Source organism: Strix uralensis, chromosome 17, assembly GCF_047716275.1.
Source record: "Strix uralensis isolate ZFMK-TIS-50842 chromosome 17, bStrUra1, whole genome shotgun sequence".
Taxonomy (NCBI): domain Eukaryota; kingdom Metazoa; phylum Chordata; class Aves; order Strigiformes; family Strigidae; genus Strix; species Strix uralensis.
Window position 1 is genome coordinate 8,651,799 of NC_133988.1, and position 16,289 is coordinate 8,668,087.

The following is a 16,289-nucleotide window of genomic DNA, read 5'->3' on the forward strand; positions in this document are numbered from 1 at the left end:
GCCTGTCGGGGCTTTCCTTGGAGAGTGCAGTTTTGCTCAAAAACAGTATGGCTGCTCCGCTGGTGAAAGGATCTGCTCTTCTCCCAGCAACAATTACTTATAATGACTGATGTCTAGGTCAGACAGATAGGAGAACACTTTTGCAAATAAGCAATGCTTTTCCTCTGCAGCCAAATCACGTACTGTACTGAGCAGTACAAAACAAAATGGCTTTATCTGAGAGATCTCCATCTGATATTTTACAAAGCACGCCTGGGCCCTCTTAAATGGGGCAGAAAACCTTGGCAAATACACTTATGTAATGCAGCTGGGCCCAGTGAGTCTTTTACCCTCTTTTCTGGGAGAAAACTCCTGTCCTGGACAGCTGTGGCTGAAGAAATGGATGATCCCGCAATTAAAACCCTGGTTGAGGAACTGCGTGACCTGGATTCAATAGGTCAGATCTTCTGTCTGGCCCTGGGCCGGCTGCTGTGATTTGTTATGCCCCTGTTTTCCTGTTGAAAAATGGGGACGGCAGGATTAATTTGTCTGGCAGAGGTACAGGGGGATAGGTGATCCAGGGTGCTGGGTTATAAAACAGAAAAACTGAAGAGTTCTCAGAAAAGCAAAGCCATAGCCTCTTCTCTAGAAGGCTTTTGAGAGTCCAAAATCTAGCTGACATAGGGAAGCAGCCCCATGACAAGGGAGGCTGGAAGGTCCCAGACAGGGATCTCTGCAGATCCTTGCCAACACGCTTGGGTGATGATACCAACCTGACATGTGGGCAAGGCTCAGATGCCAGGTTTGTACCTTGGCCGCTGGCCTCGCAAAGTCAGTAGGCCTAGGGCTTCTCCATGGCTTGTGGCTGCAGGACCGTTTGGCAAGCAGACTGGCTGCCAAGATCTAGAGCTGTGCTCCCTTCCTGCCTATGTTTCAAAATGTTTTGGTTTTGCACTCAGTCCAAAACATAATATCCAAATCCTCCACAAAGGAGCATTAGCATTCCCGTGCTGCTCTTCTAGATCGTGATCAGCTCTCAGATATATCATTTCCACTTTATAGCACTCATTCTCTTTTATTTTTTTATTCACAACCAATTTTATCTGGAGTTTAGCCTCAGAAAGTTGCCAGTTTTGTTCTAATTACAGGTGACTCTGAGCCAAAACCTCAGATATTATCATGTGTGAGCGGGTGGGAAAGTCAGCGGGGAGAGCAGCACACAGGCTTCCCGGCCTCAGCGTCTCACCCAGGGCAGGCACAGGGCTGGGAGTCAGGGGCTGGGGTCTAACCCTTGCCTCCCACTGCCCTGAACACAATGATGCAGAGCCAAGTTCCCCGCTTGGTTTTGGGCCATGGTATGATCGCTATATTTTCATGCCTGTAGCGTGCACCCCAGGAACAAAGTTCTTTGAAAGTAAGCCCTTAGATAACCCAATATCAGGTGCAGAGAGAAATTAAAGGCAGGGAGGTAGTGGAGAGGCTGCTGAGGAAGAGAGACTGAGGGTCTCTTACAGAAGTACACTGGGAGCTGCAGGCCACATGGGATCAGCTCACACAAGTTTTCCATATTCACAGAATCATCTAGGTTGGAAAAGACCTTGAAGATCATCTAGTCCAACCATTAACCTAACAGTGACCATTCTCAACCTGAATTCCCTATGGGTATTCCCTGTCCATTCCCAGCTGTCTCATTTCCTGGTGGATTTTAGTTGGAGTTTTTAAATCTTTTTTTATCTGCTGTACTTCTCTGCTTGAAGATCCTTTGCTGCCTTTAGTCAGGGATGCTGACAAAGCTCTCTGAGCCATCAGTTCCCCAGACTTTTCCCTGCAGGATGACAAAAGGTGGTTGAAAACACCAGGGTGGCTGATACTGTTTTATTTTCAGCCTTCATCAGTGAAAAAAAGAGCATGGAGAAGTGCATGGAGCGTGTCTGAGGTGGTGACTAATGACTATTAGACCCTTATTGCTGTCAGGTGAACTAGTAGCCGAGTCTCAGACATGTGGTCATTGTCAAGAGGAATTTTTGACTCCCCTCTTAGGAGGACCTCCTCCTCCCCTTCCCAGCCATTAATTACTTCCACCATCCTTCCAAACTGCCAAGGAGTGAGGAGCAGCAGAGCTGGAGATGAAAGGAAGCAGCGGCTGCCCTGGTTTCCAGGTCTTTCAAATAACCAGTCAGTAATAACTTCCACAGCTGAGGGAAATGGGCGAGCTGTGGGAGGAAGGTCAGCGCTGAGGGGAGGAAGGCTCTCGCGTAGCAATGATGTAGTGGCTCCTAATGGAAGAAACCTGTGGAATTAATCAAGCGCTGTGCCTCATTTGTTAATGACAGCATGCCTAAAATGTGCACCAGCTTCTCTTGTTGGTGGCTAGCTGGGACCCTGGAAGCCTGGCCAGGCTGTCAGCATGGGGACTGGGGTCTCAGTGCGATGGATAAGTCCAGTGGCAGTGGATGCTGAGAATGATGGGGCACTGGGATGGTACATGGCTGTCCATGTGCCTCGTCTCTCCCAGCTGGCTGTGAGGGAGCTTAGAGTAAGGCTGGTGCTGACCTCCCATGCTTGGCTTCCAGGCTGTCATGCGTGAAGCCGGTCACGCTCAGTTTCCCCCAGATTAGCGCGGGGTATTGAGATGACATTGTTCTGGCTTGCTTACTGCGGAAAGCAGCAGCTCTGTGGAACCAGTTAAGGCGGTTTGGGCCCAGCTTCCATCTCCTCACCCCCCACACACACTCCAGAGTTTGGCCTTGATTTCATGGGCCAGAGATGAGCAAGAATCAAAGTGGAATAATTACTGCTAGTGTATGGGGCAAGTGCGCAGCCCCTCACCCCCAGGCTGCCTTCATGAGCTGAGCACGCAGACTCAGCAAGTGAGGTGTGCTAGGAGAGTGGTTCTCCTTGTATCCTGGTGAGGGGTGCTGGCAGATGGAACGTACCACAGCTTCTTGATTTATGGGAGAAATTACTCACATGGTTTTGGGGAGCATTTGATGTTTGCACCCCCGAAACACTGTCCTACTTTGTATATGGGTATGCGCATTGTGGGGGTAGAAAAGTCACCCAGAGCTCCTGAAGGTTCTTGGGCGTTGGTGTCCCCGTAGCAAACCAGCACAGGGGATGTGTCTGGGCTACCTGCGCCCTCATGCCCTGCCTCACTGCTCCCAGCTGCACTCTCACCTCTGGCAGTGAATAACTGCCGAAAGCATTGCTGAGGTTGCTGGGGGACTGCTCTGCTCCTGATGAATGCGGGCAGAGAAACAGAGACCAGTCTCGGGATCCTGACCCGCTGGTCCTGCTGCGCTGTGCTGCGCTCTGTACTTCTTGGACAGAGATGAAGCTTTGGCCCTCCATGTGTCTGATATATTAGGCCTATGCGACTCCATAGAGAATTGCAGATATGAATGGATAGCAAGTAATGAGTGTTCTCAGATATTATAGTCTTCCTATGTATATAAAAAATAACGTACAGTCTTGTTATAGGAAACATATGTGTCCTTTCTCCATAGGCTGGGCAGATTTCTGTTTGAAGAAATGACAGTCTGACCAAAATGCCAAGCCCCATATAGTATCACGTTACACCCAGGAGAGGGGCTGTGTTTTCTGAACCTAAGGCTCTTTTTAAGCTCCAATCCCCTTCAAAGGAGTGCAGCTGCACACTGCCTGGTGGGGAAGGGTCTTCAAAATATCTGTGAGGTCACTGTCTGATCTTGGATTAGTCATTTACTGCCCCATCCATACCTCAACTTCTCTGCTGGTAAAACTGCAATAATACCATAATACCTATTGACCTTTCAGAAGATTTACAAGATCAATTGCAGAAAATACTACAGGGCAAAACCACAGTGTAAGGAAATATAAAAGGGTAAATTTTCTTGTGCTTGTCAATTGTCCTGATTCCTTTTTAGTTAACTACATTAACTGATGCAGTGGATTACGAGCTTTGAAAAGTCAAATGATTGGAAATGATTCATCTGAAAGATCAGTGCATGCGGGGACTCTTTCAGAAGCTGTAGTCAGAAGCACCTTAAAGCTCTCTTATTTGTGGCACAAACATTGCTATGTAATGCTAGCACACTTGAAAAGCTGAAAGTGAGAATCGGTGGCTTGGGTTCATATTTCCCAGCCACAAGCAATACCAAGAAGTTGATCAACATCCCGTCTGAGGAAGATGGGAGGTACTGAGGTCTGAGTCCCGTGAAAACTTTCCCTTTAAAAGCCAGCCAAATGCCTTGCAGCGTTCCTGTCACTGCAATAATGCTGGGCAGGGCTGGCCAGTCCTCTGGGAGCTGTGGGCCATGTGCCAGTGATGGGGCATCTTCAGTCACACACCGCCCCGAAACGGCAACTTGCGGGCTCAGAGCCTGGGCGTTTGCAGGTGCACCAGGACACCTTCAGACTCATCCCTGGGCCAATGCTGCAGTGTGAGTTGAACAGCCCAGAAACAGGGCTTTATCAACTCAGAAAAACTTATTTGGAAAGAGGTGAAGGTACCTTTTAATGTGATGATCTCAAACTATGCTTATGCTTTAGGCAGGTAACATGGAAATGTGAACAACCGCAGATTCCCCCTTGTGCACAGTGCGCTCTGATTGACGAACCTGACACCCCGGGATTCTTTCATAATTGGCTGGTGTGCGTATGTGTGTCTCAGAGTGAGCCTTCATGCTTTTTTTTTCTTTTTCAGCCCAGTGATAAATTAAAGTCTTTAGTCCCATTAAAGTATTAAATTTTAGCTAAGTCCTTAATTAAGCCCTCCTTGCTTTAATTAAGGCATTAAGATTTAATTAAAAGTTAACACATTGGCAAAATCTCCTTTCTCTTCTTCCCTAACTCCACTAGAGCAGGTTGTGGCCCCAGATGTCAGCTGATGCTATAAAATCAGGAGAACCTTTCTGAATATTTTCCACCGTGTGCATGAGCAGGCTGAAGTGCATGCCAGCACTTGTCAGCAGAGCCCTGGGACCAACTGGTGCATCCAGCATAGCTTTTCATGGCTCATTGGGATGGGTGCAGTGCATTCCGCCTCTCCTCCCAGCTCCTTCCTCTGGTCCATGAGGCAGAGCCCATCTGAGCCCCCACTCTGGGCAGCATTCCCCAAGGCACTGCAGGGAAAATCTACACATGCAGCTTTGCCCCCAGCACACTGGGGCAGTCAGTAAGTTGCCACAACTGGCAACTCAGATAAGTTTCCAAGAAACAGGTTTTCAAGCCAAAAACCTCATTCCTCTCAAAAACAGATTGTTGCTTTGCTTCAAGCCCCAGAATTATTGGGCACAATTTTTTATTCTAAATAGCATATTGTAAACCAAGCTCTTGGCTGTGACAAAGACCTACATTTGGAGCAGGGAAGGATGGTCTTTCAGCTGGCTCTGGGTGGCCTTGTGCAGTTCCCACAGAGGTGTGTGAGGGGGAGTCAATCTTGGAGGTAAATCCCATCCTCGGTGTAAAATAAAAGGAGCAGAATTTTTAGCAGCAAAAAAGTTAATTCTAGAAAGTGACAAGTAGGTGTGAGAATCTGCCTTGTAATTTCCACTACCTGAAAACCACAGCGAGTTACAAGAGCTGAGATTATCAGCCAGGACACAGCTGGCTGAGTTCCAGGCTGGTCCAGCAAAAAGCCCAGTGGGAGAACATGCTGGAGAATTTATTTGAGCAAACATATCCCACATGCTCTCCTTGTCTTACTGGTGCCTTGCTGAAATCCAGCATGGGTTTCTTGACACTTCAGTGCACCCTGCCTTGGTTGTTTCAAGGGGAGGTGAAGCACTTGAGCATGGAAGGCAAAGCACTGTACTCCATCTTAGTCTTTTAGTCATGTTTCACTTAAATCTTCCATCAAAATCTGCATACTCTGACTTGTCAAAACCAGCTCATCCCAGCTGTCACTGCAAAAGCCCCTTTCCTTGAAGCAGAATAGAATTGGCAAGGAGAAAACTGCATTTTTACTAGGTTGCATTTCTCCAGCACTTCTCTTTCAGGGACCTCAAAAGATCTCTCAATGCTGACACCTTTGCAGGTCATGGGGTAGAGTGACTCCCAATAGCTCCTCAGCATCACAAGTCTCAGCTCCCAGCTTCTTGTTTTCATGAGGACCCTGATGGCCCCACTGCAGAGGTGTACATATGGCCAACGTCGGCAGCAAGCACGCTCTCAGCTGCACAGTGGGTGATCACCTCGCCCCTTTTGGGAAAGAAATTGTATGTCCCAGGGGGTTCTGGCCAGATGCATACTGGAGAAGTGCAAACCTGCACGGCCTCTGCTCCACAGGAGAACTCCTCAGCTCTGATGCAGTGTCCTTCATCATTTTCTCAAACATTAAGGAGAACAACTTTTACACCCTGTCTGTGTAGAACAAAAGGCTGTCCCCGGGTCATCTGTGTTTTGGGCTCCTACAACGACAACTTCTTGAATACCAACTCTACAGCATCTGTCTTGGCCAGCAGACTGAAGCATTTTCCTGCCATGGGCTTCTCCTCAGCTTGCTGTGCTGCTGCTGGGCTTTGGGTGCTCCTGTGGGCAATGCACACGCTCAATTACCCACTGCATTGCACAGATTAACAGCTTTGGCCTTTTGAACTTTAAGATGCTGGGTCCAGCACTGCTTGTATTTGTGCTTGGACAGTGGCTCTTGGGGCTGCTGGGGCAGGACAGGGAGAGGGAATCTGCCACACACTGTAGTCACAGCGGCCAAGCTCTTCCTCAGCAGAGACACTGAATATTGTAATGCTGTTTACATTATCTTCCTATACAATTGCTTTAAAATTCTGACAGAAGTAATTAAAGGTTGTGTTTGAACCAGTACAAGACGGCAAGGGACCTGAAACCAGATCTTCAACGGAGATTTTTCAGTGAAAAAAAATGGGGGAAAAAAGGAAAACAAACACTATTGGCAGCAGCTCTGCAAAAACACCCCTCCTGGCCTCCCAGCGCTCAGGAGGACGGAGGCGGAGGTGAGCCCGTGTGTCCGGTGAGCCGCGCAGCCTGCCGTTACCTGGGCTGCCTGTGCCCACGGTGGAGCCGCGGACACGGAGGGAAGCGGGGGGCGGCGCGGGGCGCTGCGGGGTTTCCCCACTAGATGTCCCCGTGTGCTGCGGGACAGCGGCAGCGCCGGGTAAACGCTGGGGACAAAGGTGGAGCTGGAGGGTGCGGGAGGCTGCTGGGTGTACCCGAGCTCTGCTGGTTTTGACACACACAGTAACTTCGTGTCAAACAGGTGGTGCAAGGCGGTGTCGTCTGAAATATTTCCTGCAGATTTCGGTAGCATAGGAGTTAAGCAAACCCCACCTTCCCTCTTTACACCAGGCCTCTCAGCAATGGGAAGTGAGTTTTTTTCTTTTCTAAATAAACTGGAATTCATACAGAAATATATTTAAGTGCTGGCAGCACCCCTGAGAGCCCAGCGATGGAAAACAAATAGGAAAACAAGTAGCTAACAGCATTTGGAGACAGAAATTAAACTATGCAGCCTGTTGGCTGATGACCTGTAATAACCAGCCCGGCAGTTTGCGTTTACCTTGTATCCACCCCTCTCCATCTCACTTTGGTACAAATGCCGGAAAAAATTGTTCTTTGCAGGCTGTCTCTGGCTCATAGAGGGAGTGGTGACTAGAGCCACAACGGGAGGGAATTTCAGAGGTCTCGGCTCTCTGGGGAGGGGAGAGGGGCTGTGTGAGTGAGGAGGCTGGCAGTGTGATCCTGGGCTGTCGGGGAGAGCCGGTCAGTCTGCGTTGGAGGCCCTGCACTGGCTCCCACTGTGGGATCCCAGCAGGGCCAGGGGAGGTGATGAGATGCAAAGTGCTGTTGTCTGGACCGTCTGCCTATATGCGGCAGGGTGGAAGGCAGAACAACACACAAGGTGGTGAATTCAGCCCAGATACATCTTGGCAACTGTGACTGGAGACAAGCTTAATGTTGAGACACTTACACTTGATCTAGAAAGATGCTTAGAAACTGTGATATCCTTGTGTAGCAGCAGAGCTTATGTGTGTGAGGCAGCTTTAGACTGCACCGGCTTTCTCAGCACTGATAACTGCTGGGAAAGTGGTCTCTGCCATAAATCTGGGAGCACCCCTCAGGAGTCCATTGAGTTTAATGTGTCACTTCTGAAAGGCTCTTCCCTGTATTTTGTCATGCCTCGGGCAGAGTTTGTCCCAAGGCCCCTAGAGACCCTCCAGCAGTGTCCCAGGTCGGAGCAAGTGACCGCACACTCTGCAAGCACCTGCTTGTCATCCTGAGGTGTCTGGGCACTCAGAACAACCGAGAAGAAACCTGCGCTTCTCTGCTACCTCTTTGCATGGGATATGTGTGATGATAGGAAATGGGAAACTTGCCAGGGTATGAAAACATCTCATCCTTAAGGAAATAAGTCCCTGCAGGGAGCCATTCCTCAGGAGTGGGCAAGACAGCTTGGGAATCGAGTCCAGGAATGCGGGACGCCTGCTTGCCAAGGAAGTGCCGCGTCTGCCTGCTCGAAAGGGAGGAATTACTGGAATGTTTGGGGGATCCAAGCTATGTCATTGTGAGATAGGAACCGACAGGATTAGGAATAAACCCTTAATGGAGAAAGGTTACAAACTTCCCCTCGTTCAGTGATCATGGGAACTTGGCAGGCTCTGGAGGAGAAGAGCCAAGACTTACAAGTGATCTGGGGCGGTTCAGTGAGCTGGGCACTCAGCAGCAAGGCAGTTCGTTGTAAAGGCCTGAGTTGTGTGATGGCACTCAGGAGATCCCACATCTTTATAGCATCTGATGTTAGCCCCCCTGCCCTGGCTCACTGGAGCAGCTCTCCCAGGTAGAGGGGGCTGTCATGCCTAGGCTGAGGTGCTGGATGATGGACAGCACAGAGGCAAGAAAGCCTTTTTCTGATGGTTTAGCTACATTTAAACTGAGTCTTTTGCCAGCATGTCTATGTGACCTGAATTTTTTTTCACATCCAAAACCAGTTCCCTAGTGTTAATACGATGTCGCAGGGTAGGCAAAGTGTGGGACACCACATCACAACAGCTTTTGGGAAACATTTCCAGCTCCATAGCCAAAAGAAAGACCACAGTGTCTCTGTTAACATCCCCACTGCCTGCCACTGTTTCAGCACTGACTGTTCAGCAGTTCCTGGCCTTGAGACAATACTAGTGTCAAAGGGTTCAGAAAAGGATCGGACATACATGTGACTCCCCAAAATACCTAGAACCCTAGTATTAGCTTTTAATTTTAAAAAAAAGTTTTAAAGCCCTCCTGCTCCAGATCATACATGCAGCTTTGAGGGAACAGGGAGACCTGTATGCACTTTAGCCCCCAGGTATGTGCTGCAGAGCATGTGGGTAGGTTGTCAGGCTGTACCAGCTGAATTTCCACATGTCATTTCTTCATTCCAGTTATCCAGAGCTTCAAACCCTGTAAGGTGTCCTGTAGCTGGACACTGAACAGAGCAACCTGAGACCCACTCGGCTGTGCAGCCTTGTCCTAACAGCCCCTAAGACCACCAGGAAGATACGATGCAAAAGCACATTTGCAACATCGTGCCACTTCTGGGGAGATCTGACTCCTAAAAGTTTCCATGTGCTCTACAAATGTCTTTGGCTGGCTGGGAGAGGCACAAACATGGCTATGCTGATAGGGGCACAGGACTGTGCTCTCATGGTGCAGTTGTGTAGCAAGACTGGTGTTTTGCTTTAAAAGTACACCTTGAACCTGGGTTTGAAGGGTGCAAAAAAGAAGGAGAAAGATTAACAGGATGAGGGGGAAGAGCTTTTCAATTAGTAAGAGTGGGAGTTTGCTGGGTCAGAGAGTTGCATGTCAGTTCTGAGACAGAAGCAAAGAGTGTCCCACCTTGTTACTAGTTATGAGTGTGTTTAGCAAAGGTGGGTTTATGCCTTTTTTCCTGTAGAATTAGGTGGGTTTTCTAGGAGGGTGAGCTCTGATTTCCCACCAGGGTAAGATCTGTTTCAGGCAATATTCTTGAGTATATCTCAAGAGAGAGGCTGGGGTGGGGATGTCTAAGGAAGAGGCTCTGTTGCTTGTATTAGGAGTTTGAGGATACCTTCACAAATGGTATCTCAGCTGCAGAACAGTGGGGAATATATCTGTCCTGGCTTCTCCCACCCAGGCACCTTGGATGTAGCCATGGACTCGCAGAACAAATTCCAAAGGTCTGTGGGGATTAGCAACCTAAAACCAATATTGAGGTGAAGGGTTGGTTTCAAAGAACCAAAACCCCAAATGCTTTGGAGTGTTTAATATATGACCAAATACTAGGACAGCTGGATGGCAAATTTCCTGGATTTGGGGTTCAGTTCCTAGACCCTGTTTTTCATGGAGTTGTGGTGTCTGCCTAATGAGCAACTTCTTGCACAGGTGGAATTTGAGCCAGAAGGCTTTGTAAAACTTTGGATTACAGAGCACCAGATATTAGGGAACCACAGATACCAGCTTATAACACACACGCATGTCCATAGAAATTCCTGCTCTTTGGCTTTTGAACTTACTTGTACTCAGTTCAAAGACTGCCTATGGAAATTGAGAGGGGTAGTGCCGTGGGAGCAGAGAGGGATAGAGGGGTTAAGAAGGATGGGCTCTGGGAACAGAGAAAAGAGACAGACTCTCTTCTCCCATGAGAGCTACGAGCAGGAGAGAGTCTGGGAGACATTTGGAGCATGAGTAGGCAGCCGGCTTCAGGAGTGCAGGATGATGCTGGATAGAGGCAAAGGGAAAGCTGTGCATGGAAGAGTTAGAGGGAAAAATGGACAGGTTTCAGTGGGCTGTGAGTGCCAGGCTGCAATTATGAGGGAAAACAATCATAGGAAATTAACTTTCAGTGGTCAGCTTTATACTGTAAATTCTTTGCAACAAGGTCTGTAATTGCCTTGGTTTCCATAACACGCCTAACTTCTCCACTACTTGATGTCATCCTAGAGCACTTTACCAAGGAGATAGCAAAATTCCCAGACCTAAAGCAAACAGAAATAAAGTGACTCATTTATGTTTCATCAGTGATTCTCTGGGAGGTGATGTGGGATGGGAATTCAGATTCACAAATACAGACATTTTATTACACATGTTAATTCTGTGTATTAGCGTAATTCTACATAGTGATTCTATGCACTAATGACTATAAAGATATACCCAAAATTATTTATTTTCTTGAGTTTTTCAAAGATGACTGTCTAACAAAACTAAAGTCTAGGCAGAAGGATGTGACCTCTACTTAAGAAAGGTTCACTCAAAGACTAAAATTCTTCAAGTCATGGCCATCTTGAAGCTTGTAGGGAAGGGATAAGAGAATGGAGTTTGAAAGAAAAAAAAAGCCCCTGTTTGTTAGTTTTATTAGGAAGGCATTTTAATGATAATTTTCCTCTCTGTTCTTTCACAGAGTGATAAGAATCTCTTTTCTTCTTGTTTCTTGGAGGGCACTGGAAGGCATCATGGGTCAGCTAGACTGCCCTTTATCCTCTCCCATCCATCACGGTTCTGGCTGGTGATGGGTTCAAGGTGTTGCAGGTTTGAGATCCTAAGCAGTTCCTAATGCCTCCTCCACACTCTGAAGCCTGCCTTGTTTTTTCAGTAATCCAACCTTTCCCCTTCACCCACGAGAGAGTTTAAAGCATCTGCTACCACAGCTTTCTGAAGAGGATGGGGAAACTGATAAAGAGTTTTTGTTGTGCTTTGATTTCCAGGGGAAAATTTTATCCTAGTAATAGTGGCACACTAATACATTTTTCTTAAAGGGTAAAAAGGAAGCATGAAAAATCCCAAGAAAATAACTTATATCTGGCTTCAGTGCTATTATACTATTATAAAGGACAAATAGGGCACAATCATAAATGTGCCCAAAGATTTTACTTTTCAGGGTCATAGATGAGACATGGAAGCTAAACTCTACCTTGTGCAGCCCAACAACATTAATGACTTCTGAATTGTCATGTCTTGATATAAACCAGGACTGCCTATATATTTAGGTCAAGGTGTTTAGCTCAGTCCAAAGGGACTGAGAAGAAACTGAGAATTGTCATTGTCAGCACGTTAGCACCGAGGTTGTGAAGCAAACCCCAAGGCTTCCAAATGCTACGTCAAGATAATTTTTTACTTCGCAACCACGCATTGCAGTACACGCAGTCTGATGTAGTACAAGGTAAGGGAGAGCTACCACAGGGGCACCTGGGAACGTTAGGGAGAGAATATCATCCCTAATTTGTTCAATGTTAAGCATCACACCCTTGCCATTATTTAACTTTACCCGATCTTTAGTGGGATAATTGGTGTTTAACATCTGTATTATACATCCTTCTTGAGAACGGTGTTGACAGTGCAGCCTCTGACACAGCCTGAATGGTAAATACACTGTGGAGTGCCCTGCCCAAGATAGAAATCTCTGATCTTTCTTTCAGCCAGATTTGCCTGTTTCCTCTCCTACCGAGGTGTAACTTCTGAGTGAGCTGTGAAACTATGGGGTTGCTGCCATAAATGTGAACAGACAGAAACATGTAGACGTTAAGCATGGAGAGCTTGCCAAATAGATCATTATGCCACTGCCTTGAACTTAATGACAGTGAGATTATAAACCTAAGTGCCCCAGACTGCAGGGTCATTCTTTTGGGACCAAGCATGCTACATCTGGATCAACCTGGTCCCAGATCTCTGGATTTTTGTGAAAGTATGGTTGAAGATTTTAAATGTGAACCATCGTAGGGACAATGATGTCAAAACTCCCCCCTGTTCCTTGAAACAATCCCTAGACACCAGGCTGTTGTGGCCAGATCTGGCAGGGTCTGAGCCACGTGCTTGGAAAGGCTCCATAAATCTTGCTCACACCTTTGGAGCATTCCTCCTGGTCTCAGGCTGCAAAGGGAGCTTTCTGCAGGATCCTTTGTACAGAGTGTGCAGACAATGACATTTTTGTCTTGGTTTTTATTTCATATTATTGCACCAGTTGTCCTGGATAAGATCATAAACTTGTCCTCACTGGTAATGTGCTTTCACAATGTCTGGAGGAGGCGGGAGGAGTTTAAAATTAATGCACCTTCTAGCATGAAATTATTCATGGCTCAACACTTGTAATTACCAGGGCCAGTTTTAGGAAGCCCATAGTTATGAGGAATTTGATATTTTAAGACTTAAAACAAATGTTTTACAAGCTTTATCCTTTGCCCACTGCAGAATACATTATGGTCTGGTAAAATTGCAGTGTATGTGTAGCATCCTCAGCTATTCCCATCAGCTGATCACACCTGTCAGTCATTCATCACGGAACCATTGCCCGTTAGATAATAAAATTCAGTTGAGGGTGGGGGAGGAGGTCAGCCCAGCCATTGTGCTAATTCCACACCAGAGCAGCAGCTTCTGCAGGCCCAAGGCATCCTGTGCAAAGTTCAAAGCTTTTGGAAAAAGTAATCAGATCAGACCAATTAGGGCCTGTCTGCCTACACTGACAACTGTGTCAGGAGACCCGTTCACCCCATTCCCTCCTGGGCATGCCCTGACCGCATTGCTGCCCTGGCTTCAGGCTCCTCTCGCCATCCCAGGCTTGTTCTGACATAACTCCGTCGCAATTCCTCCTCATTCCCATTAATGCAGGAGAAGAATTTGGCCCCCAGTGCCATTTTATATCAAAGAAGGGACTGGCTGTAGGCTGAATGGGGAGTAGAGCTTAATTCAATATTTAATCCACGTTCTTAAATCATGTATCATATTACCACCTTTTAATTCCCTTTGTTACTCCATGATTTGTTACGTGTTCTGGGGGACTCCCACACAACTCTTAAGTGCTTCTGCAGCTGAGTCAAAGCGATTCTGCTTTCACTGGAGACTGAAATACCATGGACCCGCAGGGTTTTTGTGGGTGCATTTTCACACCAAGACTTGCAGCTTCTTTGCTCTGTAGAGCAGAGAGCTGGCCTGGCCAGTGCCCAAGCACACATTACTGCTAGGTTCTTCTTCCACCAAGTAGTGCCACTCTGCTTCCCTCTCCCACTGTTTTGTTCAGTGAAAAGGGATTTGGAGTTCAGTTTGTATTAAGAAATTGTGGTGTTACTATCAGGTAAATAAATACTTTTGACCTTATTTAACAGCTAAAGGACATGCATTTCACTTCAGATGTCCCCTTCACATTCTTCTCACACTTTCAAACCAGGAAATGTATGAATGACTCAGACCTGTCTGTAAATGTTAGTAAGTCAGTTTTGAACTGCATGTTCCATGTTACCTGGACATTTGGCAGTAGCTGAGAAAGGCCCCCAAACTGCTTGGTGTGTCAGAGTTCATTTGCTTCATGGTTGTGATTTGGGTGTGAAAGAGAAACAAGTCAGAGCTACTGTTCCTACTTGTGTGTCTTGGGGTCTTTGAGGGGATCCAGCAAGTTAGAATAGAGAATTCCTCAGACTACAGTATTATCACCAAAAAGAGTTTTGTATTTTCCACTTACACATACAATGTAAGTTGTTACTAAATGACAAATAGGGCAGTTGATCGTTAGTGATCACTATAGCATCCAAGAGGTCCTCCAAAACATTCTGTGATATCTTCCTCTCATCTGGTCATAACCATTCATAATATACCCTGTTAACATATATATATATAAAATGCATGTTTTTAAACATTTACACCCTCTTTACAAGTCACTTATAAATGGGACCTTCATATGAAACACAGCCAAAAAGATCCAGTATTACAATATCACAAACCAAGCCAATATTTATGGAGAAACCACATCCACTGACAAAGTCAAGCTTTTGAGGGCTGCATGGTTTTTCTGGAAGAAAGTAGGCTGGATTGCAGACCACAATGCTTGGGCACTGCCAGCCTTTGCAACAGAATAGCCCAGCTCTGCTCCTGGGGAAGGCCTGTCCCTTTCTTGATTTATAAATGAGACACTCGGTTGATCAGGAAAAAATATCTTGCTCCAGATTTTTCAGATAATGCTCAGTTTGCCACAAGTATAGGACTCACACATGCTCTATGATGTATCTGGATATCACAGAAAAAAATCATTAACGCATATACTGATGAAAAATCAGGAAAATACAACAATGTACCAAGCTGTAGTTCCCTGATGAGCACAATAATGCAGCCTCTCGCCAGGTGTAAGTCCAGAAGCCAGTCTGCAGAGCAGCACACACAAGGCATTATACACCACAGAAAGGAAGGAATTAAAAACTATTTAAGACAACATGTCCTACTCGAGCTGAGGTACTCTGAGGGCAGCCAAACAGCATCACTCAGAGATTTATGTTATTCTAGGAAGGACAACTCCTGGAAACAGTGCGTGTGAGAACCACATGGGCAGACAAACACAGTCCCATCCAGACATTTTGAATTAATGCCACAGCCAAGTGTTTGGATTTTAAAATGCCTGTCCCAGTTTCAGGCTACCAGATGCCAACTCTCATCTTTTCAGGAGCAGGACTTGACCCTTCGTAGGAGGACCTGTCAAGATCTCTGCTTTAATCATCCCAAATGGCCAAAAGAAAAATCAATCTATCATACTGAGAAAAAACTTTTGAGATTGCCCCTCAAAGAGGATTGCAAGTAATTCCTGTGCAAAGGCCCTGTAAAGTGATCTCTTTCAAAATCATGTGTATGAAATTAGTTATAATCTGCATGGTAACGACCCAAATTTTCAGCTTGACGTGCATGGCACGATAAGGAGAATACAGATGGTTCTAAAGGGGGGGGGTTCGACATACCGTTTAATTTGGCCATATTGAGATCTTTGCTGCATCTCAAAGGCTGTCCCATGAAAACATGCACAATAAATTGAGGGTGACTGTGTTTTTCTGGTAGAGCCTGACCCTATGCCCTTTGAAACTAGTGACTAATCTTTCATTAATTTTAGTGGTACAGGATCAGCACTTCATAATTTAGGGCCTAATTTTTGTTTGCATGAAGGCGTTTTTACGTTCTCAGAGTCACGAACCCTAATGTCAAAAAAAAATTAGCCTACAGGAGGGACTGTTTGAGGAGCTTGCCTTTGCAAGCAGGTCACCAGAGAGCTCTTTGATGCTTGCTGATTCTTTTAATTTTATGTAATTTAATAAAAGCAAACTTTTAATTAACATTCGGAGTACTGCAGAGGGACAAAGTGCAGTGTGATGGGAGGTCTGGCTTAAATAGGGCACCTTGCACAAAGGAATTGTATTCCAATGTCACAGGGAGCAAACAGCACAGCTCTGAGATGAGACTGGGGATATTCGCAGAAGACAACATGAAGGCATTCAAGAACAGGGATACTGATGAGAAAGAAGGAATTTGGGGGACCATTCCACATGCACAAGGCATGTGGATCTCTGGACACAGATGAGATCATAGTCAGGCTGTCTTGT